This window comes from Notamacropus eugenii, chromosome 6, assembly GCF_028372415.1.
Source record: "Notamacropus eugenii isolate mMacEug1 chromosome 6, mMacEug1.pri_v2, whole genome shotgun sequence".
In the NCBI taxonomy this organism is placed as follows: domain Eukaryota; kingdom Metazoa; phylum Chordata; class Mammalia; order Diprotodontia; family Macropodidae; genus Notamacropus; species Notamacropus eugenii.
The window spans coordinates 81,162,182-81,187,960 of record NC_092877.1 but is presented as its reverse complement, the minus strand read 5'-3'; the positions used below and the strand labels follow the sequence as shown (position 1 = coordinate 81,187,960).

The window sequence follows — 25,779 nt, the reverse complement described above, 5'->3', positions numbered from 1 at the left end:
TAAAATGCTATATTAAAGATGTGTCTCATTCAGTCTTCTTGATAAAAGTTACTTGCATTTTAATTAGGACAAATACAAGATGATTTCTTTGCAAACTATGATAGTTTAAAATAAATTAGCCTTTTCTTTTTCTTAGTAAGAAATCATCTTCTAACCAAAGGACTTTAAAGAGCTATTTTTTTCTCAGCACCTTGCCTTACCTGGCCCCCACCACCAATAAAATAGCCTGACCATTATATTTATTATATTATATTATAATAATACAATTATTACATTATATTATAATTATAATATATTAATTAATATATATTATATTTATATATGATATTATATATTGAAGCCATTATAGCCTAAAGAGTGAAGGCTATAATGTAGGATTCGATATACACACGAAGTAGATGATTATTAAGACTTCCCTGTGTTTTTGAAACTCAGAAAGCCTCACAGACAAAAGCTAGCTGAAGATTTCTTTCTGAATTTAAGAAACAAGTATACCAAAGGATTTGAGCAACTCATCATGCACTTGTTTAATGATACGTCTACAGTCAAATAGTTTTATTACTGTCAGGTAGGGAGGCATTGCCTTTTGAAACCAATTTTTTAAAATCATAGAAATGTGAAATGGATTTATGTTATATTAAATAACCTTGGGAGCAGGATAAGGTTGGGATACTTTGATTTTATCTAGTTCTCTTTAGCATCCAAACTTCAGGCCCTCAGAGAACCACAGAATCTGAGTTGGAAGGGACCCCACAAGATACCTAGTCAAGATGACTCCTGAAAAAGAATTCCCTGTGGGAAATGTCAAGTGAGGAAAGGAAAAGGTACAAAACATGAATGGAGCACCTACTATGTGTTAGACACACAGCAGTATGCACTTTTTAGAATATCTCCTTTGAAAATGTTTAAATAGACATTGCTTCAAGACATCTAATGAGTGGCAATACATACATGCCCCCAAGACACCCCTCTCATATTTTCAATAGTAAAACAATTCACCTCCTCTTGCATTAAAATTTTCTGGAAGTTTTATGATAGGCCTCCAAAAACAGATTTTACTTTTTTCCATCAAATTCCACTGAATTGTCTGTGTATCATGGTTTATATATAGAAATATCTCTTATCAAATACTCCTATGAACTCTGTTCACACACCAATAACTCACTTAGGTTGACTGTAACTCAATATATTTCCAGCTCATTTTGAAAACATGCTATTAGAAATGCAATCAAGAAGCAAAGGGAACGAAACATTGGTAACACTTGTGAGACATTTAGGCTTCGGAATGTTTCTCTGATGATCTTAAAAAGCTAAGATTGGCTGGAGAGCCAAGTTCTACTTGAGTAGGAATTTAAATGTTCTGGTAAACCAATTCTTAACTTTGAAGTGTTGAATAATTACAAGTAGTTCTATAAACTTGTACACAACTCATCTAGGAAGTTCTATTTCAAAAGAGACAGATTTCAGGAATCTGACAAAGAAGTCATTTTATACACACACACACATACACATACCTCATATATATGTATACATACACATATGTACTTTATACATATATCTGTATCATAAATAGGTATACTATCCCTAGAAGCATGTATATTACAGTCCACATGAATTTGTCTATGCTGGTAAAAACCTCCAAAGGAAGCAGTGAAATGCTATAGTAGATAGAGTGCTGGACTTAGAACCAGGAAGATTTAACTTTAGATTCTACCTTAGAACTATACCAGCTGTGTGACTCAACTGAATACCTTCTCATAGTCTCAATTTCATGAGCCAGAAGATGAACAATTTGGAGTCAATGGTCTCTAAAGTTCCTTCCAGCTCTAAAATGACCCCATGATCACTTTAAGATATCCTATAGAATACTATAATATCTAATTCATATTGTGTGCATGTATAGTTATTCATACATTTGTTATCACATATGATTCTTTATCTCATCTCATCTTCACTTCATAGATGTGATGAAACTGAGCTACTGAGATGTCAAGAGCTTTATTAAAAATCATGTAACTAGTCAATGAAACATCTGGAAACAACACAGAAATATTCTAGGTAACATCAGGACATCATTATCTAGAAATCAAAGGGTCCTTAGAGCATATCTAGTCCAATTCTTTTATTTTACAGATAAGGAAACTGAGGCTGATGGAGGTTAAGTGACTTGATTGAGATTATAGAGGTAGTAACAGAGCCAGGAGATGAACTCATATGCAGCACTTTTTTCTCTCAAACCAATAAATAGTCTAGTGATGTCTAGTACATTCTGGTACCTTGAAATAGAATATTCAAGAGAATCTTAAAGCTTTTTGCAGTCCCATCAAATCCATTCTCATCACAGTCATAGAAGGCAGGAGAAATACTGACAATGTTAACCTATTTTTCCTCCAGTAAAAAAAGAAAGGGAGGTAAAGTATCTGCAGTTACCTCAAGGTCATTCAGAAAGTAACAGAACCTAGATCATAACACTCCCAGTGTCCCACACAGAGGAAATCATTTTATACAAATGCCTCAAGTATGAATTTGAAACTGCATTTACATATTTCTGGAAATCGTACCTGGAATTGGCTTTGTTCTGCCAAAAATATTTACAGCATAATTCCTCTTCTAGTGGGAGTTCACTCAAACCAGCCATCATTAATTCAAATAACTGATGAAGCATAGGACAGGTGTCAAGACTGGTCATGTCCTCAGCTGGAGAATTCCAAGTTGGATTTCCCACAGCAACTTCTAGGTGTGTAATGAAGGGAAGGCCTTATGATTTATTGAGCACATAGCAGAGTACAGGGCACATGCTCTCTGCTCCATAAATTCTTACTGATTGATAGAGATGTGTGAAAGGGGTGTCTCATGGAAACGGGCATCATAAAATGATGAAAGTGAGCATTGGAAAATACAAACCCAAATATTATATATGTAGATGACATTAAAGTGCCCTATAAAATATCTTATCACCAAAAATAAACAGTTTATCATAACATTGGCTTTGGAGACAAATAGAATAATCTCTTCAGTTCAGACTTGTCTCCTTGGTATTAAAATAAAAGATTTTTCTCCCACATCATATAATCCTACTTTTTAATGTGAAATGATATAAAATACTTAGTAATTTATCCTTCTTTAAGCAAGAAAGGAAAATACATCTTTTTTGAAAAATAGAATATAAATCTGAACGGTTATGACAGCAACATATATGACTAGTTGGGGAGACTGGAGTTTCAAACACTTTGAAAACTGCCTTCCAGGTTCCCTTTCTGATGTATCTTTCAGGATTCATGATTAAGGGGTATATTCTATTTTATTCAAATTTTACACACCTTGTAAATTGTAGTTAATCTAGTAAAATTGGATTGCACTTATCCATAAAAATGATAGGGAAATTACAAAGTAATGAACAAAAAGCACAAGAGATTTTCCTCCTTGTAAAATGTAGTAATATACTGTCTTTCACATCTGAAGATGACAGTTCTGGCCTTCCATCAGTAAGGCAGGTTCTGGAATTTTCTTTTTAGTAATGGAGATGATTTCTGCTTCTATTTCCTCTCTTTCTTGATCTCTTTTAGTGACCAATGATTAATCTTGCCCACGCGTTTTTGAACATGTCATTGCCCTTCTTAAAGTCTTGCAATGCCAATCTATTCTAAATTATCATGAATCCTAATTATTCTCGTTTGCTTTTTAGGTCTTTTACAATATAATGCATCTTTGTCTTTCCAAACCCATTTACCATTAATCTCCAACTTACCCATGCACAATATGCTTATACTTAATTTCTGTTTGTCTAGTCTTAAGTTTTCTTGCACATTGTGGCTGTGTCATTGTTCACGTTCTTGCCTACTTGCTCATTTCCTCCCTCCTCTTTTTTACTTAAAGAACTTCCTTGCGTCTGTCAGGGCTCACATCAATTCATAATTCATCCATGTAAGATTATCCAAGGAACCCCCAGACTGAATTTATCTTTCTCTGAACTACCATTGTCCAAATAGTTGGTGAGCCACAGTACAATGTTGATTAGATCTTTCTCTTCATCCCTGTTGCCACCATTTATCCACCAATTTCCTTATCTTCTAAGATGATTTTGGCATTGGGCTCATCATTTGCCATCATTCCATGTTAATGATCTTGCCTGTATTCTGAGTTCACAGTGCCTTCGCACCGACATCTATATTTTCAAACCATCACAACTATGCTAAAGGAGAGTATGGACATTCCTAAGATACTGTTCTTATCCAGACATCAACCACAGCCCAAATCTCAAATTCTTTAATTACACTTTTAGACCCCCAACCTCCACTCCAACTTCTTGCACTTTTTCAAAATTGACCATTTTATCTTTATTTTAACCCCCAGTCTTCAAACACTTTCTATTTCCCCAATTTATCTCTTCCACTCTAGCTGTATTTACCTTTTTTTTGCCATTTTAACCCTGTGTTCTATCATTTTAATGGCTCTCTATTCTACTTGTAACATTTAACTGACCTAAATTAATAATACTTCTAGATATTTTCCTGGGATCTTATCCTTCTTTCTGAGTAACTCCCAAGAAAAGATTCTCTGATCCTCTACTTAGAAAGGTAAGTGAAGCTACAAAAATTCTCAAGTTTAATCTGATTTCATTCATGATTACTCTTGATTTATTACCTGAGTTCATCACTATTATTGATTCCCTATCTCAATCCCTTTCACTGACTGTTCTAGCCTTTCGCTATTCTAATCAACTCCTCAACTTTTTGTCTGTTCAACACAGTCATAAGTTATGACATTGTCTCATTTCAAAGAGAAAAATAAAAAAAAACTTTTCAGAGGACTAATGATGACCTGAAAGGCCATCTAGTCCAATGTATAAGTGAGCTAGAGTACAGCTCAATAATGTCAGTGACATAGAGTAGTCCAACTCCAGCTCGTGCAATCCAGCACCTCCTGTGGGAGCAAATATCACTTTTCGAGGCCTTGAATTGTTAGGAAATTTCTGCTTATACCAAATCTAAATCTTTATATAACTGATACCATTACTCCTGCTACAGTGCCTCATTGTGGCATGGAGGTGACTTTGAGTTTGCAAACTGTGCCAACAGGGCACAAGTGCTGGCACCTTCTACATGAAAGAAAGATTATTTTGGACTCTTTTGGCTACAAAGTCTACATCCCAAAATAAGTCTACATTCCAAACTAAGTCTACATTCCAAACTACAGTCAAACCAAGGTAACCTTGGGTTGCAAAAACAGTGCCAACAGGGCACAAATGCTGGCAATTTCTACCATGATAGACAGATTCTTTGTGTTGTTCTGGCAACAGATTTAACCTATTTCATATTACAATCAAACAAAGAATGTAAAGGCTAATCTCTGGTTGACGACATTTAATTGTGAAATTTCGTCCATGGAAATTCATATAACAAACAAATATAAGAGTCAGGGCAAGTTCAACACTTACACATCAAATCCCCTCAGATAACTTAAGAAAACTATAACATCTGCTCTAGGTCTACAGTCATGACTAAATAGTACAATTTAATGTGCATCTTTAAATGTCTGCCATGTGCAAAACACCATAAGAGAGGTTGGAATCACCTTGCTAGATCAAGGTCATTCAATGAATAGATGGCACGGCTTCTAGTTCTTTCACCTTCTAATCACCCTTTCTTCCATATGCTTGAGCTTCTTTATGCTTCTCTTTAATAAAACCACATCACTTTTTTGATCAATATTCTTCATTGACTCTCTGTTTATTAAGTAAGGTATGAATTTTTTTATGGAAGGCATCTTGGTGATATACAAAGCATTTGCCTTGGAAGCAAGATAAACAATTTTGATTCCCAACTCAGACTTCACTATGCACTGTATAATTATGTTCATATCCCTTATTCTCACTGAAAATCAGTTTCCTCATATATAACATAGGTAAAATTATTTTACTCACCATGTAAAAGTCTTTTTTTATGAGGAAAGCATTTTATAAAGATTCAAGCATATAAACAATGTGAGTTACTCTTACCATGACTTTCATTCCCTCTTCTGGTTGTATTCCTCTACCTCCCAGTGTTATTTCACACTACACTCTTACATATGGAAAGTGTTGAAAATTGACTGCTACCTACCCCTTCATATAGAAAAGATTTTTGGTCTCAAATCATTGGTTACAACCATTCCATAAATTTGAAATACTGTCTACAGCTTTATTTCTATTCCTATCCCTCTTTCAAAGCCCAGAACAAATGCTAATTATTCTATGAAATCTCCTTGTCTTCCCTTTCTTCAATTTCAAACACTTCTTGCATCTCTTTTTCTATTATCATGCTTTCAATCCAGTGCAGATACTTATTTCTACCTATATCTTCCTGCTAGATTGAAATCAAAGTAAGAGGAATAGTGTCCTATCTCTTTTTGCCCAAACACCTAGTAAAGTGCCTCTACAGTAAATACTTGCTGACTGCATGAATGTTCAACAAACATATGTCCCTTATTTGAGAGATGGTCGGTGTAGGTAATGTCTTTGGCCATGAGAAAGACCAAATGAAAGCAACTAAATCTTTTCTGAGTATCATGATAAAAAGCAAATTATATTTACATATCACTTAGGAGATACCTAGTACGTGTTATCTGATGGGACCCAACACAAACCTTGTGAGTCGATAGAAAAAATTATCATTATTCCATTTTTTGCATATGTGGAAGCTAAGGCTTACAGAGTGATTCACCCAAGGTGATCCAGTAATTGCCAGAACCAAGTCAAATCCATGTCTTCCAATTCTATATGCAGTAGTCATTCCATGACATTCTTCTTAATGATCATTTTGAAGGAAAATGTTAAGTTCCACATAAATTTATTTAATATTCAGGAATAGATTATTCCATTAAGATGCTAGTTAAAATGTAAAAGGAATGAAAATATCTACCAGAAAATTCCCATACATAGCCCCTTTGAAAATTGAGTTCATCATATCCATCAAGTTAATAGATAATTCAAGACAAAGAATTATCTGGCTATATTAGGCAACAGATTTTTTTTGTGGTCCTGAATTATTCAGTCTTCAAGTCCTACTACAATGCCTCATTGTGGCATGGAGGTGACCTTGAGTTTACAAAGACTGTGCCAACAGGGCACAAGTGCTGGCCCCTTTTACCATGAAAGAAAGATTTTTTTGGACTTTTTTGGCTACAAAGTTTATATCCCCAAATAAATCTACATTCCAAACTACAGTCAAACCAAGGTAACCTTGGGTTGCAAAGGCTGTGCCAACAGGGCACAAGAGCTGGCAGTTTCTACCATGAAGGACAGATTCTTTGTGTTGTTCTGGCAACAGACTTAACCTATTTCATATTACAATCAAACAAAGAATGCAAAGGCTAATCTCTGGTGGGCTAGACATTTAATAATGAAATTTTATCCATGGTAATTCATATAACAAACAGATATAAAATTATCACCAGTGCTCCTGTGTGGACCACTTTTATTCCTTTCAAGAAAGGGCTGAATGATCAAAAAAGACCAGAGATTGAGAAATATCTAAGAATTTTCAAAACATTACTAAATCTTAACTCATCTATTGGTAATACAAAGTCATTATCTACTAACCAATGAATGGGCATGCTACTATGGGCATTGAATCATACAAATCTATATATTCCATTTACATAAAAAACAGAATATAATTGAAGCTAAGTGGAGGAATGACTTAAAAATGTAAATTTTGGAGTTGATTTTATCTTCTACCCAAATATAACAGCATGCATTACTTCATGTGACATTTCACTGGTCATATAGTATTGCAAGATTCAGGATGCTTGCCAAATAAAACAAAAGCATTTTAAAAATAATTGCCACTTATGCAATAAGATGTCTTAAGAAGCATGAAACATGGAGAAATGCATTGATAAACTCAATAATATACTTGAAATTATATTACATATGCTTTGATACTTTGTGATTTTAAAACAAAATTAGGAAAAGGTGAGGATGATGAGAAATATGAATTAGAAATAGGGAATAAAAGATGTGAAAGGAATGCATACTACACAGAAACCTTGTGCTTACAGATTGAGAATACTTTATCTGAGAAAAGAATCAGAACACAGACATTAGGAGCATTCATTAATAGCATAATAAAATAATACTGTGCATATTTTTGCAGGGTAAAACATGGTTGTGCCTGTCATTCTTGACTCAGCTATTCATAAATACCAAAGCTTTGTTAGGGCAAATAATAAAATTAATGAAAAGATTAAAAAAATTATATAGTATGAAATTGAATCAACATGACTGTATACTATGTTATGCCAGTTGTTGATTATAGGAAATGGAATACAGATAGAAAAATGGGCATAGAACACAAACTACAACAAACCTATAACAAAATAAGTCAATTGCCTGAAATAAGACAAGGTAACAAAAACAACAAAGAAATCCCTTAATTCTTAAACATTTAATTTAATTGCCAAACTAAAAGATGTGGTAGCCAAATCAGTACCAGTTGAGAATGCAAATTTAACTACAAAACATGGAGAATGATTGACTCTAGAGTAAAAATAATATAACTTAAATCTTACTTCTGATAAGTGGACTGACTGCTTGGCTTCTGAGCTAGCTTCTAATTGTTTTATATTTTATTTTTTCCCAATTACATGTAAAGACAATTTTTAGCAATCTTTTTTTTTTGAGTTCCAAATTTTCTCCTTCAACTTCCCCCATTCCCAACACAATAACAATTTCACATAGGTAATGTGTGTGATCATGCAAAACATATTTCCAGATTGTGTGTGTTCATCCTTCATTGATGAAGAAGACCATGCCATCAGAGAAATGATGACATGACTTGCACTTGACTTTTTTTTTGAGTGAGGGAGGGCTGTGCAGGTCACCAGCCTCACTTTTCCTCCACAGCCATCTGAATCCAGTTTCCAGATATTCATTAGGATGACTGGGGATGACCTAGGATGAGGCAATTGGGGTTAAGTGACTTGCCCAAGGTCACACAGCTAGTGAGTGTCAAGTGTCTGAGGTGAGATTTGAACTCAGGTCCTCCTGACTCATGCACTGGTGCTCTATCCATTGCACCACCTAGTTGGTCTTATTTCCGTATTAGTCATGTTGTGAAAGAAGAAACAGATCAAAAGAAAAAAACACAAAAAGTAAATGAATAAAGTGAAAAAATTATGCTTCAATCTGCATTCAAACTCCATCAGTTCTCTCTCTGAATGTGGATAGCATTTTCCATCATAAATTGGCTTGAATCATTGTGTGCTGAGAACACTTAAGTCACTCATAGCTGATTATTATTCAACCTTGCTGACACATGCAACTTATATTTTTTAGATAGTTGCTTGAGGATACAGAGTTTAAGGGACTTCCTCAAAGTCACATGGCCCAGTATATGAGAGAGGCCAGACTTAAGCCTAAATCTTTTTTTTAATGATAATGTATCATTTTAGACTTTATTCTTGTGTATGGTGTCAAGCATTGGTCTATGCCTAGTTTCTGCCACACTATTTATCCAGTTATCCCAACAACTTTTGTCAAACAGTGAGCTTATTCCAGAAGCCAGGGTTCTTGAGTTCATCAAACAATAGATGGCTATATTCATTTCCTACTGTGTCTTGCATACCTAACCTATTTCACTAGTCTATTGCTCTGTTTTTTTTAACCAGTACCAAGTGGTTTTGATGATTGCTGCTTTAAAATACAATTCGAGATCTGGTAGGGATAGGCCAGCTTCTCTAGCATTTTTTTCATTAGTTCCCTTGGTGTTCTGAACCATTTGTTCTTTCAGATGAATTTTGATGTTATTTTTCCTTGAACCAGCTTCTAATTACATATTTATAAGCAATATCACCTTTCTAGATACAGTTAACAATGGAGGATAAAAATCAGTTTAAATAAAGCTTGGTGGGATATCTAAATAAACAATGTCATCTTGAGTTCATTTAAGTGCAAGACAACAGATAGAACAAAAAGGAGAAAGCTCTGCAAAGATTTTTATAGCAAACTATGTTCACCACTAATAATACTAAAGACATGATATGTATATTTTAACATAACAATTTAAGATTTTCTTATAGAGGAGATAAAAATAAAGGAAAATGATAGGGGCAAGTAGATGAATGAGTCAGGTGCACACAAAGTAGATTTTGCTGGAGGAAAAAGTAGTGAGTGCAATGAATACTGTTTCATGTGGAGCCTAAAGGACAAGAGGTAGCAAATATGTGGGGAAAAAGTTTAAAGAATATACCATAGTGGACCATATCTATACCATCACACAAGTAACTTGAAATTAAGGAGTAGACAAAACTACAGTGTTTAATTTATAAATGATAAAAAGGAATTTGCTTAAATATAACAAAAAAAGCAATTTTAAATCTCTCTTCCAACAAAGTTTCTCCATTCTGTACATCAAAATTATTGATATTTCTTAAATTAAATAATGACAACTTCATTTAATCATCAATAGCATGTAAGAAAAAAACAAGAGGAACATGCTTACCAATGTATTTCTTCACCATCACGGAGATCCTGCTCAGAGACCAAGTTGAATGAAGACTCAGCACAAACAGTGAGGTCCTCCAGGTACTCCTTAATGAGGTCAGTCTTTCTTTGAGCCCAGCACTCCATGCCACAAGTCAACATTTACACACAGGATTTTGTATCCCTAGAACATTTAGTACAGTGACCACAGTTAATGTTCGATAAATTTCCAAAGATTGATTTTGTACAAAGGAGGTCATGTGAATTGCCTGAAACACCCAAAAGGTGAGAACAACATGGTAACTCTTGCAAGGAAACCTAGTGAACCTACACACTGGGGTCTAGACTGTTACTTTCAAAGCAGACCCAGAAAAGGACAGGCAAAGGAAAGAAATGGGGTTATCATCAGGTGGCATCTGACTTTAGGCTATAGCAAAGAAAAAAAATGTCAACAATGACCTTGATATGACACAAAGGGACAAGAATATAATTAAAACAATATCTTTTTGGAACTCTTAAGAATGTGATCATTATACGGGAGGGCATCTCCAAATATTTTATAGAGAGGAACCAAGTCCCAGTTAGATAGGTCTGACTTATTTCCTCCCCCTCAGAAGACAATCAAAGGAGATAGCCATGAACTAAGAAATCATAAATTTCTTCCCTAGAAATTATTCCTATAGAAATTTCATCATATGAGGTAGATTCTAGTAGAAAAGCAGGGAAGAAGGTGGGAATGCAAAACAGAATGAGAGAACATGTCTAGGATATAGACAATATGCTAGATAAGAAAGACGATCAGTAGAACACATATTGTCTGAACTACAACATCCTTCCAAAGGGATGAGAGCTAATCTAGCCTATTAGAGATCTAGTTCAGGGTAGGTGGAATCTTACTTAGAATGCTGCTCAAGTTCTATAATTTACTTACATAATTGCTAAAGCAATGCAATTAAATATTTACTAAGTGTCACTAGGTATGTGCTAGGAAAATTGGTAAATTTAGATAAACCTTAGATAGTGAACATGATGCTTAGGTGGGGATTAGAGTTTATGATCTCTTGGATCTCTATGATTTTTTCTATTTGTTTTTAGGAAAATGGCATGATGTAATGGAAAGAACATTGATTTGGCATCAGAGCACCTGAATTTGTCATGATAATATCATGTTGGGAAAGGCCTATTATCTGTCTTCCATGGGCTTCAGTTTCCCAGTTAACATTTGTTACAGAAGGAGTTAGAACTATATACCTTTAAATTTTCTTCCTATTTTAAATCTACATGCTATGAAACTACAAGAATCACTTTTGTAAATATTGTACAGTTTTGTTTGTTTTGGTTTGTTTTGCCACTACCCTATTTTGCCACGCATAGGTCACTGCTTTATTACTTCTTTAAATAATCTAGATAGGAATTGAGACAAATGGCTCCAACCCCAGCCTTCATTGTCCATACCTACACTCTCCATGTATACTGAGGCTCTGTATTTGACCAAAATAATCAGGCCACAGTGCAGGTGGTCTAGTTATTTCAGCTATCTTAATGGCTGCTTTGGCTCACCACATCAGACATTAATACAGCTGAAAGCAAAATGAATTGGCCACAAAAGGGTCTCTTTGCGGTCTGTAACAGACCACAGTTTCAGGTAGCAATACACTGGGCAGGCATTTACTTTGTTTGAATGTTTGTCCCTTGTTGATTAAATGTTTTTGAAGCAGGACTGCTCTGGTAGTGAGTTTTCTCTCTATAGCTTGTAAATTTAGGATTGTAGAACAGAAGGATTTTTCACGGTCTGCATGAGAGTAATCAAATGCATCCACAAATGGATTAGCTAGAAACCTTTTACATGGGGAACAAGGTGTCAAGAACTCAAACATCCCCCAAGTCTGATAATCAAAATATTTCGAAGAAAATTATTATTTGGTTTGATATCTTGGTAATTCCTTTAATATTCCATTTAATAGACACATGTATCTGTCTATCTGTCTGTCTATCTCTTTATCTATCTATCGTTTATCTGTATACTGGCTAATGCTAATAACCAGGTTTATGAAAAAAAGAGTACACAAGGCACACTTTTAAATTTTATATGCATAAACATTTTCCCTATCACTTCATTAAATCAATAAAATTAATAAAATAAATTAAGCCCTGTTTGCCAGTTTCTGAGGCTGTACATTTAACAGTTGGCTATCTACAGATTTATTTCACTGTCTGTACACACACACACACACACACACACACACACATACACAAATGAAACCAAAGAAGGTGTATCATTAGAGGAACTTCATTTGTCCAGTGGTATATTTCAAGGAAATGTAGTGTTTCTTCTTTTCAGGATGAGCAGTTCACAATAAAGACTGCACACATGGAACACACCTAATATTTCCTTGAAATACCCCTCTGTAGTAAACAATACTGAATTCTAGAACTGACATTCACTTGCTGTGGGCTCATAGGCAAGTCATTTAACTGCCTGTAGACATAATTTCTCCATCTGTAAAGTAATGGAAGCAATCTCTGTAGTATCTATCACACAAGGCTGTCATGAGGTTCAAATGAGATAATTCACTGAGGATCACTTCAAAATTAAGGTTACTTGTTATGTAAGACAATAGTTGTCTTTGAGGAGTTTGCTTCAACTGCCTCAAGAAGATAAGATGTAACATATGACAGGTTAATCAACCACAAAAGAAGACAAATGCCAAGTATCAAAAATAAGTATAATTGAAGTTCAGAAAAGGGAAAAACAATTTCTTCTTGGGTTGTATAGAGAAGGCTTCATGAAAGAGGTGATATTTGGACTATATCTAAAGAATGTATAGATTTTCCAAAGGACCCCAGCTTCTGGGATAAGAACTCACTATTTGACAAAAACTGTTGGGAAAAGGGGAAAATAGTATGGCAAAAACTGGGTATAGATCAACCTCTATACCAAAATAAAATCCAAATGGGCACACGATTTAGGCATAAAGGCTAATACTATAGACAAATTAGGGTAGCAAGGAATAGTTCATCTGTCAGATTTTTGGAGAATGGAGGAATTTATTACCAAACAGAGAATGTTATGAAATACAAAATGGATAATTTTGATTACATTAAATTGAAAAGTTTTTGCACAAACAAAGTCAGTGCAACCAAGATTAGGAGGGAAGTAGAAATCTGGGAAAGAATTTAGTGTCTCTGATGAAGACCTTATTTCTAAAATATGTAGAGAACTGAGTCAAATTTACAAGAATACAAGTCATTGCCCAATTGATAAATGATCAAAGGACATGATAAGGCAATTTTCAGAGAAATAAATTAAAGCTTTCTCCAGTCATATGAAAATAATGCTCTAAATCACTATTGATTGGAGAGATGCAAATCAAAATAACTCTGAGGTACCGTACCACATCTATCAGATTGGCTAACATGACAAAACAGGGAAATGTTGGAGAAAATGTAGGAAAGTTGGAAAACCAATTCATTGTTGGTGGAACTGTGAGCTGATCCAATCATTCTGGAGAGCAATTTGGAACTATGCCTAAAGGGTTGTAAAAATGTGCATACCTTTTGACTCAGCAATACCACTTCTAAAGGCTGTAGTACAAAGAGGTCATAAAAATGGGAAAGGGTCCCAAGTGTATAAAAAAAAATTTATAAAAGGTCTTTATGTGGTGGCCGAGAACTAGAAATTGAGGGGATGCCCATCAATTGGGGAATGGCTGAATAAGTTGTGGTATTTGAATGTAATGGAATACTATTGTGCTATAAGAAATGATGAACAAGAAGACTTCAGAAAAACCTAGAAAAACTTAAATGAACTGATGCTGAGTGAAGTGAGCTGAATCAGGAGAACCTTGTACACAGTAACAGCCACAGTATGTGATGACTGATTTTGATGGACTAACCCTTTTGAACAATGCAAGGATCTAAAGCAAATCCAAAGGACTTATGATGGAGAATGCCATCCACATTCAGAGAAAGAACTATGGAATCAGTGTCTCATGATTTCATTATTCATTCATTATAATTTCATTCAATATTCATCACAATCTATGCAACATGATTAATTTGAAAATATATTTAATAGAAATCTATGTGTAGAGCCCATATCAGATTGCATGCAAGCTGAGGAAGGAGAGGGAAGGAAGGGTAGAAAATTTAAAACTTATAGAAGTGAATGTTGAAAATTAAAAATATGTAAATTAATAATTTGGGGAAAAATGAATGCATAAGTTTTATAAAGGCAAAGGAAATGGGAGGAGCTCTTTCAGGCAAAGGGAATGGTATAAGCAAAGACAAGGAAGGGCAAATGAATATGCATGGTCTTAATTTTTTTAACATTCATTTTAAATTTTCATTTCCACATTTTCTCCTTGCCTTGAATCCCTTCCCCTCTCAATGAGCAGGCAAGCAATATGATGTCCATTATACATAGGAAGCTATGTAAAACATAATTCTATATTCTGTGTTACAAAACAACAACAACAAAGAAATCTATTACAGTGGAAAGTATCTTAAGTCATTTCCCATTATAGTGTAGTGGTTGGGGAAACCTATACATATATATATATATATATATATATATATAGCCACTAACAAATTGAAACATGTAAAATACATTGATTCTATTGTCTTCATGATGGTTTCCAAACACATCACCAAAAAGATCAGACACTAGAGATGGATACCTGATGTCTATTGGCAGAGGTCTCCAAGGCTTCTCTTCCTTAATTTCCTGGAGAGTTTTTAATCTAACATTTGAGACTGAGAAAAAGAACCTGACTTTGACCTATCATATAGAAAAAGGGGAGGAAAGAAGTTGTGTTACTATAGAGGAAAATCAGAGAAAAATGTAGTTTCTTGGGAACAGGAAAAGGGTTGAAGTCATGAAGTCCCCACTGCTTTACTATAGAGACACCCAGTATGTCCAGGAGGATCTTATATTGCTGATACTTGTTTAAATAGCAGTCCCACAACAGTGATCTTTAATATCCCTTCTCCCTTCCTTTCTTCCAAGAAGACATGAATGTAATATTTCATGAGGACACCTATATGTTTCTCTAAAGTCTGCTTACTACTCTATGTTGAAATGTTCATTCTATTTCTCAAGCTAGCAATTGTATCAAAGGTAATAGGCACTTTTAGAGGAAAGAAGACAATCTAGAAGCACCTGGAAGGGGAGGGAGAGAATTTAAATTGTACTGAATAATCTGCCTGAGGGCTTAAGCAAGGAAAGAGAATTATTGGTTCAATTTGCAACTTCTCTGAATAGAGTGGATACCTTTAGAAGGATTTCTCTATGCAAATAAATCAGAAGCAACCCTAACTGCTCAGGCTTGAGTAGTGCCTCCAGAGAAAGTCATGTCCAAAAGAGAAGAGTTTAACCTTTCAAAAAAGAAGATTGGAGGCTCATACACATTACTGATAGCCCTGTCTGCTTTCTCAGCACTACCCTAGCATAGTCACCATCATTTCTAGTCTAAAATGAATCCTGAAGGGATAAAGAGTACATTTTTTAAGTCCATGCCCACTGGCATATATATATAATATATAATATATAAATATATAATACCATTTGTATCTAAGGTGAAATACACTATTAAATCTCAAATAAAAGTCTTTTTGCAAGATCAACTCTGTATTGCATTAGTGGTTAGAGAAATAATATTTGAGTATACTTCAGCAGTTACAGAAGGTAGAGACATAATGCTAACAATGAATGACTCCACAGGGGGATGCTATTCATGGTTATGCTACTGTCAAATCACTCTGGGAAGAATATTTTCAGTTTGTCAATATTATGATGTTGCACCATCCCATCTACACTGACAGATTTGTGTGAGATAACAGTGTGACCTCCATTACCAAGGCAAGAATTGGCCTTGGTATATTTAAGGCTGTTTCCGATGGTATAAATGACCTTGCCCAGCTTTCCCTCACTCAAAGCAAAGTCAAGTGAAGTCATATCATTTCTCTGATGTCACGGTCTTCAAAAACAAAGGACGAACACAACAAATGAGATTAAAGTAGGTGCAAGCAGAGGAACACCCAGAAAACATTTTGGGTCATCTTACAAGTTTTCAAATAAATCTAGATAGAGACAGTAAAGAGAAATCAGAGGTTTCCCTATTAGTAAGTCAGTTGATATTGATTCTTTTAGTTGAACATGGAAAGACATTTTGAGTGATGAGAAATTAGATAAATTCTGTAGGCCAAACACCAGCCATCAGCTCCAGGGCATGCTTAGGAAGCTATGCCACTCTTCCAACCTGACCGTTTACTTGGGAATGATGAGGAATCATGACAACAACCCAAATAAGACTCTTTTCCAAAAGTACTACAAATTAAATGTATGCCCGCTGCCATAGATAATACTGTGGGCGATTTTGCCAGTGATGCTTTCTTTAGTTTACAACTCAGGGATTTGTTATATAAACAATAAAAATCACAGAACCATTATCTTAGATTTGAAAGCTATCCTTGATGTAAGAAGATTTGGATGTGAGAAATTCAAATTGTCAAATGGTTACAAAGTAAAGAACACTGTGTTTGGAAAATCTGCTAGTGGACCTTAGAGCGCGCGCACACACACACACACACACACATACACATATATACACACACATATACACATATATACACATATACATACACACATATTATATACACATGCATACATACATACACACATACTTACATATACATACATATATTTGTATGTATAAATGTATTTTTATATATATGCCCATGTGTATATATGTATACATATATACACATATTTATTTAAATTACAAGATATAGTGTGATAGAAAGGACTACTTTATTTGCTTAAAACTAGGGGAGTTTTCACATACTTTGAATAATTTAGCAATTAATCGCAGATTATCCTTAAATTTTTGTTAAAGTCAAACAATTTCATCCAATATTAATGTTAATAAAGTTGATAAAGCTACTGCTATCACTTTGTAAACATCTGTTAGGAGAAATTGGAAAAAGTAAAGTGATTCAAAAGATTTCAAGTTTGTCCCCCATGTCACATAATTAAGTAGCATTTTAAAATTTAGAAATAAAAAATACAAAATGTGATATTTAATTTCATTCATTATTCTGTATTAATAATGACTCATTGAGAAAGTAAACATGTACTAATAAGTCAAAATTTCCTGGGGTTGTTTTTCTTAATTCTCCCCTCCATATCTGAATGGAAATAATTAGTGTATCTTCACAGAAGCAGAGAAGGAGAGTTTATTTCCTTTGTAAAACTTAAATTCCTGTTCTGTCTTGCTTGGTTCAGTCCTCTGAGATAGAATCAATGCAAAGATTATATGATTATGGAGACAAGGAACTGAAATCAGCAACCAGAAAAAAAATATCAATCAAACAAATAGCATCCACAACAACAAAACATATAAACAACCTCTTCCTTTGGTCTAATTCAAATCCATTTTGTTGTCATTTAAGTCTTATAAAGGTTACCTACAACTATGTTTTCTAAGCCTTATTGTATTCCATAAGAAAATATTTAAATTTTTTTGAACATAAATTGGTAGATGTTGCCTCGGTCTCCACCATCCTACCAACCATTCAGTCTATTCATCTGTTTATCAACTCCCATACACTGCAAGCAAAAGATATATTCCTATAACTCAGATGTAACTGTCATCCTCCTTGTATCAACCTCCAGCCTTCATTTCATTGTTAAAAATTTAAAGAGGAGAGTAGGAAAAACCAGGATGTCATAGGACACTCAAGGAATCACAGTATACTTGGAGTCAGGAACTCTGTCTTAGATGCTTAATAGCTGGATGACCCCATGCGAATGACTTAATTTTTCTCAGATTCAGTCTCCTAATCTGTAATATGGACATAATAGTAATGTGGAGATAATAACAGAGTTTTTGTGAAGACTAAGTATCATATAGAATGAACCTTCTACATCTTAAAGAATTATATAAATATAAATATTTCCTGCTCTGTTATCATTAATTACCACATATATGTGTATATGTAATTTTAAATTAAAGTTTCAGTTAAATTTACCACTTATTGAATTCCTATAACATACGTAGTATATCTGAGATTAAAACATTAATTTCCTCACCTTAAAGAACTTATAATAAGACACTGACATTAAAACTAGAGTTCAAAGTACATTATAAATGACAAGAGAGGTTGAGATGCCAGGGGCCAATAGTTCCCAATGATCCTGTCCTACTTCTCCTTAATTATAGTCTAAGGGTGTTGGGAACCCTAAAATGCAAGGTATTCCTTGAAAGAATTCAACCACTCAAGCCTTCTAGTCCAACTTTATTTGTGACACCAACACAAGCAGGCCAGACTCCTAGTTTAATGGGGGCAAGATTGATTATTTTAAAGGGGAAAAGACTGGGATGGGAAGATTTGGATGGAATTAAGGAGTGGCAAGTAGTTGGGGTGTTCTGGAGCTAACAGAGAATGAAGGGTTGGGGTGGGTCAGAGGTAACAAAGAAGGGAGGGTTGGGAAGGTGGCCACAAGGAAAGGACAGTCAAAAAGATTATATTGGGATGAGCTTGAATGCCTCAGGTGAATGCCAGAGATCTGGGTTCAGGGTCTAGGTTAAAGATCATTGGGGAGGAGGTTCAGATCCAATAACCCATCATTCTATCTTCAAGACTTTTCCCTTGGGGGTGGAGCCAAGATGATGGAGTAGAAAGATGCACATACACTAGCTCTTTCCTCACAGCCCAAAAAATATCTGTAAAGAATGACTCTCAACAAATTCTAGAGCAGTAGAAGCCACAGAACGATGGAGTGGAGGAGATTTCCAGCCCAGGGTGACCTGGAAGGCCTAGGGGAAAGGTCTGTCACACTGGACACAGAGAGGAGCACAGTCCAGCCTTGGCTGCAAGGTGCTAGGAGGAGCAGGGCTGGAGCAGGCCTCAGGGGCAGAATCCCCAGCAGCAGCAGAGGTTTGTAGATCCCTCAACTCACAGGCAACAAAGACACTTCAAAGGTCACTGAGAAGGCTTTTTCACCTCCATGACAAGGGAGCAGGGTCCTCCCCTAGTCCTGGCCCCAGGCAGCAGCCACAGTCACAGTGGGCAATGGAGACTGTTGTGGCAGTGACCACCGATGGCATTGTTGAAGCCCTCAGATTAAAGCCCCTGGGGGAATTGAGCAGCTGATCTGAATCTCAGCCTCAAGCCAGGCCAGGGAGTAAACACCTCTCCCTTAATTGTGCCACACTGGAGGAACTGAGTACTTACAGGTCCCTAGAGTATACCCTATTCTTGACAGAGGAACCAAAAGTCAAATAATAGGTTGGGAATGTGCCCCAAAAAGGGAAAAAAATAAGACTATAGAACATTACTTTCTTGGTAAACAGGTGTTCTCTTCCATCCTTTCAGATGAGGAAGAACAATGTTTAGCATCAGGAGAAGACATAAAAGTCAAGGCTTCTGCATCCAAAACCTCTAAAATAAATATTCAATGTTCCCAAGCCATGGAAGAGCTCAAAAAGAATTTTGAAAATCAAGTAATAGAGGTGGAGGAAAAATTGGGAAGAGAAATGAGAGAGATGGAAGAAAATCATGAAAAGTGAGTCAGCAGCTTGCTAAAGGACACTCAAAAAATGCTGAAGAAAATAACACCTTTAAAAATAGGCTACATCAATTGGCAAAAGAAGTCCAAAAAGCCAATGAGGAGAAGAATGCTTCAAAAAGCAGAATTAGCCAAACGGAAAAGAAGGTTCAAAAGCTCACTGAAGAAAACAGTTCTTTAAAAATTAGAATGAAAGAGATGGAAGCTAATGACATTATGAGAAACCAAGAAATTATAAAATAATACCAAAAGAATGAAAAAATGGAAGTTAATGTGAAATATCTCATTGGAAAAGCAACTGACCTGAAAAATAGATCCAGGAGAGATAATTTTAAAAAAAAATGGGACTACCTGAAAGCCATGATCAAAAAAAGAGCCTAGACATCATCTCTCATGAAATTAGCAAGGAAACCCACCCTGATATTCTAGAACCAGAGGGCAAAATAAATATTGAAAGAATCCATTGATCACCACCTGAAAGAGATCCAAAAAAGAGAAACTCCTAGGAATATTTGAAGGAATATTTCATATCCCTTGAATAAAGTAAGTTCACTCTGTCCTTTTGGTGACCTTTCAAGGAATATAACATATGTGAGTTGGCCATGTACTAATGTTCTGGGAACTAGCCATTCCCGGAACACAGAGATAATACTTGGAAGATTTGGCTAGTCTTCCTAGTATGTGATTAATTAACTGATATCTTTTGGCCCCCATATGATATCTCCTTGATGGATAAACACCTGCATTCCCATGGCTATGTACCTGACTAGCTTGGAAGAGTATACAGAGCTGTTGGCAAAAAGCCTTCTTTGTCTAGGTCCCTATAAACTCTCCTTGCTTAGTGTAAGTCCTTGAAATCTCACCCATGGAGAAGACGCTCTGCCTGGGACTACTTACTCCCAATTCAGACCCTGAAAGCTGTATCCTGGGATTCCCCAGCTGAGAAAATTCAGGTGTTGGTGCTTCCCTCAGTTGGTGATGTTTTTCTATTTCCTCTTATATCTATATTAATATTGCTATAATTATATTAGTATTAGGCTATATTAATTATTTCTGCTATAGCTCTAAACTGTTCATGCATTTGCCTTTTCTGTAAATCAATAAAATATCCAGCTTCTTCTTCTCAAATGTGTCTTATTGTAGGTGCGAATCTGAACCACAAATTTCCTTAATCACACAATATTATAGCCAAATTCCAGAGTTCCCAGGTCAAGGAGAAAATATTGCAAGTAGCTAGAAAGAAATAATTCGAGTATTGTGGAAATACAATCAGGATAACACAAGTTCTAGAAGTTTCTACATTAAGGGATCAAAAGGCTGAGAATATGATATTCCAAAAATCAAAGGAACTAGGATTAAAACCAAGAATCAGCTACTCACCAAAACTGAGTGTAATACTGCAGGGGGAAAATGATCATTCAGTGAAATAGAGGGCTTTCAAGCATTCTTCATGAAAAGACCAGAGCTGAAAAGAAAATTTGATTTTCAAGCACAAGAATCAAGTGAAGTATGAAAAGGTAAACAGGAAAGAAAAATCACAAGGGACTTAGTAAAATTGAACTGTTTACATTCCTACATGGAAAGATAACATTTGTAACTCTTGAAACTTTTCTCAGTATCTGGGTAGTTGGAAGGATCACACACACACACACACACACACACACACATAAACATATATAGAGAGAGATAGACACCACAGGATGAGTTAAATAGTCATGGATCATATTTAAAAAAATAAAATCAAGGGGTGAGAGAGGAATATATTTGGAGGTGAAAGGGAGAAATGGAATGGGGCAAATTATCTCTCATAGAAGAGGCAAGAAAAACCTTTTCCAAAGGAGGGGAAATAAGGGAAGTGAGAGGGAAAAAGTGAAGCTTACTCTCATCAAATGTGGCTCAAGGAAGGAATAACCTGCACACTGAATTTGGTATGAAAATCTATGTTACACTCTTGGAAAGCAGAGAAGAAGGGGATAAGCATGTTGGAGGGGATAATTGAAGGGGGGCAAATGGGAGGAGGGAGCAATTAAAAGTAAACACTCTTGGGGAGTGACAGAGTCAAAAGAGAGATTGGAAGAAATGCGGAGCAGGATAGGATGGAGGGAAATATAGTCTTACACAACATGACCATTATGGAGGTCACTTGCAAGACTAAACATATATAGCCTATATTGAATTGCTTACCTTCTCAGTAGGGATGAGTGGGGTAGGAGAAAGGAAGAGAAGTTGGAACTCAAAGTTTTAGGAACAAATGTTGAGAATTGTCTTTGTATACAACTAGGAAATAAGAAATACAGGTAATGAGGTATAGAAATTTATCTTGTCCTACAGGACAAGAGAGAAGATGGGGATAAGGGAAGGGAGGAGTGTTAGAAGGGAGGGCACATTGGTGAAAGGGGCAATCAAAATGCACGTCATTTTTGAGGGGGAGAGGGGAGATGGGGAGAAAATTTGGAACTCAAAATTTGTGAAAATGAATGTTTAAAACTAAAAATAAATAAATTAATTAATTAAAATTATATATGATTGTCCTTCACACATACTGGGGGGAAAAAAAGACTTGTTTCTTCAGAGGACTTTTCTAGTGTCCTGATGCCAACATGTTTATATTTTCTAGATTGAACATCTGCCATTTAATTTAATATTCTACAAAAAAGATTCAAAGGACTGATGGCCTATCTAGGTCTCTTCGTTTTCCTTCTCTTCTCTCAGGCATGGAAGGACATATAAGACTTCTTTAGGTTTTTGTTTGTTTGTTTGTTTTCTTTAAAGGTGTTTTTTTTTCCTTTCGTTTTTCTTTTAACCAATAAGCACTACAGGAATTCAAACAAGAAAAACTGGCAAAGAAAATATTCACAGAATTACAGAACACTTTATTTTCTAGGGAGTGCCAAGAGTTGGGTCATTTCCTTTCCTAGTTCTCACTGGTACATCTGACAGTCTCTTCCTCCAGATGTTTTTCTAGCAGTCATTCTTGTCCAAGGTTTGTGAAGGTTTTTTTTTTGTTTTTTTTTTTGGTCTTTCAGTGTCTAATTCAGAAAATGTGGTCCTACTGCTGTGCCACAGAAAGATCATGATCTAAATCTCCTTCTTTTCTTCTTCCTACCACATCATAATGCCCTAAATCAATTAATTAAAAAAATTGTTATATTAATTGAATAAAAATTGTCAATATCCAGGAAACTGGATATTTAAAGACAAGAATAAAATAGTTCCTGACTTCAAAATGTTTACAATCTATCAAAGACCCTGGGTGGGTGTAAATTAAGATATTTAAGTCTTTCTAGGATCAGAAAGCATTCAACCATAGCTCCATGAGGCTTCCAGACTGACAGGCCCCACCAAATCCCATTGTTTATTCACAGGGAAGATGTTATAGGAGAGGGAGAATGAAAGAAAATAAACATTTTCTAAAATGGCTACTGTGACAGGAACTGCGTGCTAAATATTCTATAAATATTTACAAGTAGATTCGTTTATTGCTGGCATTTTTCAGTTGAGGAAACTGAAGCAGCCAGAAGTTAAAGGATTTTTACACGGTATTACAGCTAGTAAGAACATGAGGCAGGATTTCAACTAGGAATCAGGATACCGTGATCTCTGATGAAATCCAAGGTTTCAATGTCTTTGAGCTTAGCACAGTGGTTGGCACATGGTAGGCACTGAATAAATGTTTTTTGAAGCTAATTAAATTGAGCCACAGTAAAATATTTAAACAGGTCTTAATACGTTCAGACATCTGGATCTACTACTTTCTGTTGAATATCATGACCCGATGGGCAATTCTGCCAATAGAAAAATACAGCATGGATTTCTGTAAGAAGGAAACTCTTCATGGAAAATAAAAATTGATGGATGAGTCCAAGTATTAAAATATAGCATGACTTTGGGATCTGTGTTCTTCAAAGTAGTTTATTCCATTGTATCTGGTTGTTACCCAGTAGTCAACTTTGCACTTGACTTCATGGAATGGTTTAAGATCTTTTATTCTTTCCTTATACCTGAGAAGAAACAAACCAGGTTCTCTCAAAGAAAATTAGGAAAGTTTTTCTTTATATGGTTCTTTACTATATTTATATGCATCTGGTATAAGACATCAATAACGTGAACATCCAAGCCATCAAAATAAAAATGGGTTTATAAGTATTTGTGTTGCAAGCAAAATCTGTTCTCTGCCTCTGGAAAGGAATGAGGTGGAAAAATGGACTGATACCTTCTTACAACAGGAATGACATGTGACTATAAAGAACAGCAGTGGGTTTGACAGTGTAGGAAGTGCTAGATCTATTTCTCTTTGCCAAGCATTCGTTGGATCAAAACACATATCAAACTTTGTTGTTAAAGTAAGTCTTTTTACAGTATATTTTTATATTGTCCTCACAGTAATTTGATACAAAATGTCAGATGTCTTATTTTTTAGTTGCCAAGAGAAATAGCTGAGAATAATTTGAATCAATTGTTGACTTGCGTTCACAAAAGGGTGATAAGCATATCCTTTTACTCATGAAAAGGCTAAGCAATATGGAGACTTTTGTCCATCTGCACATTTCACTAATCTATGGAGACTGTACCCCAGACATTTAGTTTCTATTACACAATTCTAAAATTCTCCTGGGTTATCTTTTGTTGTTGTGTGAAGACTTTCCTAACATGAATAATAATTGGAGAAAATTCATTGGTCTTTAAGTCAGAAAGATCTGGGTTCTACTCCCAGAATTGACAATTGCTAGCAGTGACAGTAATTTCATCCTTTTAACTTCTGATGTTCTAACTTGCAAAATAAGTCTAATAGTATAGAGGAAGGCTACAGACAAGTTGACAGTCAGTTAATCTAATTAGAAAGGGAAGAAAAAAGCATTTATTTAAGTGCCTACTATGTGCCAACTACTGTGATAAGAACTTTACAAATATTGCCTCATCACAATGAGAGGAAGGAGTGGTAAGTACTATTAATTATCCCCATTTTAAAAAAGGAAAAATTGACCCAGATAGAAATTAAATGACTTAATCCTTTAAGTGATCAGACTAAGTGTCTGAAGCTGGATCTGGAGTCATATTCAGATATCTATCTTCTGTAACAGCTAGTTACCTCTAGATAGAGGGAAGATGTTCTTTATGGTAGGGTTTAAGATATTTCCTTGGAAAATACACACTATAATGGAGGAAGAAGGGAGACAAAGAGCTTTTAAAGGGTTAAATATAAAATTATTTTCCTAAAATGGAAGTCTAGCTGTAACTCATGCCCTTTCACCCCTCAATGACTATCTATTAAATCTAAGATCAAATAGACAACCCCTGATTAACTTTAAAAATACATATTTTTTAAATTTATGGAATAAAACAAGTACTTTCATAACATAATAAGGAGAGGAATTCTATTATTTAATATTAATTAATTATATATATTAATTATATTATATTATATCATATATAACAATATATGATATAATACATATTTTATGTATTATATATTTGATATATATGATATATATCACATATCATATTTAATATATAAATGTATCAATTAATATTAATAGGTTCCTATTTCTTTTAAATATACCACACAGTTATAACACAAATTTTTTTTCTTCCCCCCACCGCCACCCTAGAGATGGCAACCATTAGCCTTTAAAGCTCTTCACAATGAGGCTGCAATAGAGTTTTTCATCATTTTAACACATTTCTCGCCTTCGTGAACTGCGCAGTCTAGCCAACATGGCCTTGCTGCTATTCTTTAAGCATGACA

General features: G+C 35.0%; 1 long non-coding RNA gene across 1 annotated transcript in view; it reads right to left on the bottom strand.

The window, feature by feature from the left end:
* Positions 1-414: 414 nt before the first annotated feature.
* LOC140511364 (uncharacterized) overlaps positions 415-25,779 on the bottom strand; it is a 250,814-nt gene continuing 225,449 nt past the window's right edge. Inside the window, exon 5 of the long non-coding RNA XR_011969518.1 lies at positions 415-10,646. This is a non-coding gene — a long non-coding RNA (uncharacterized lncRNA). The remainder of the gene's footprint in view (positions 10,647-25,779) is intronic.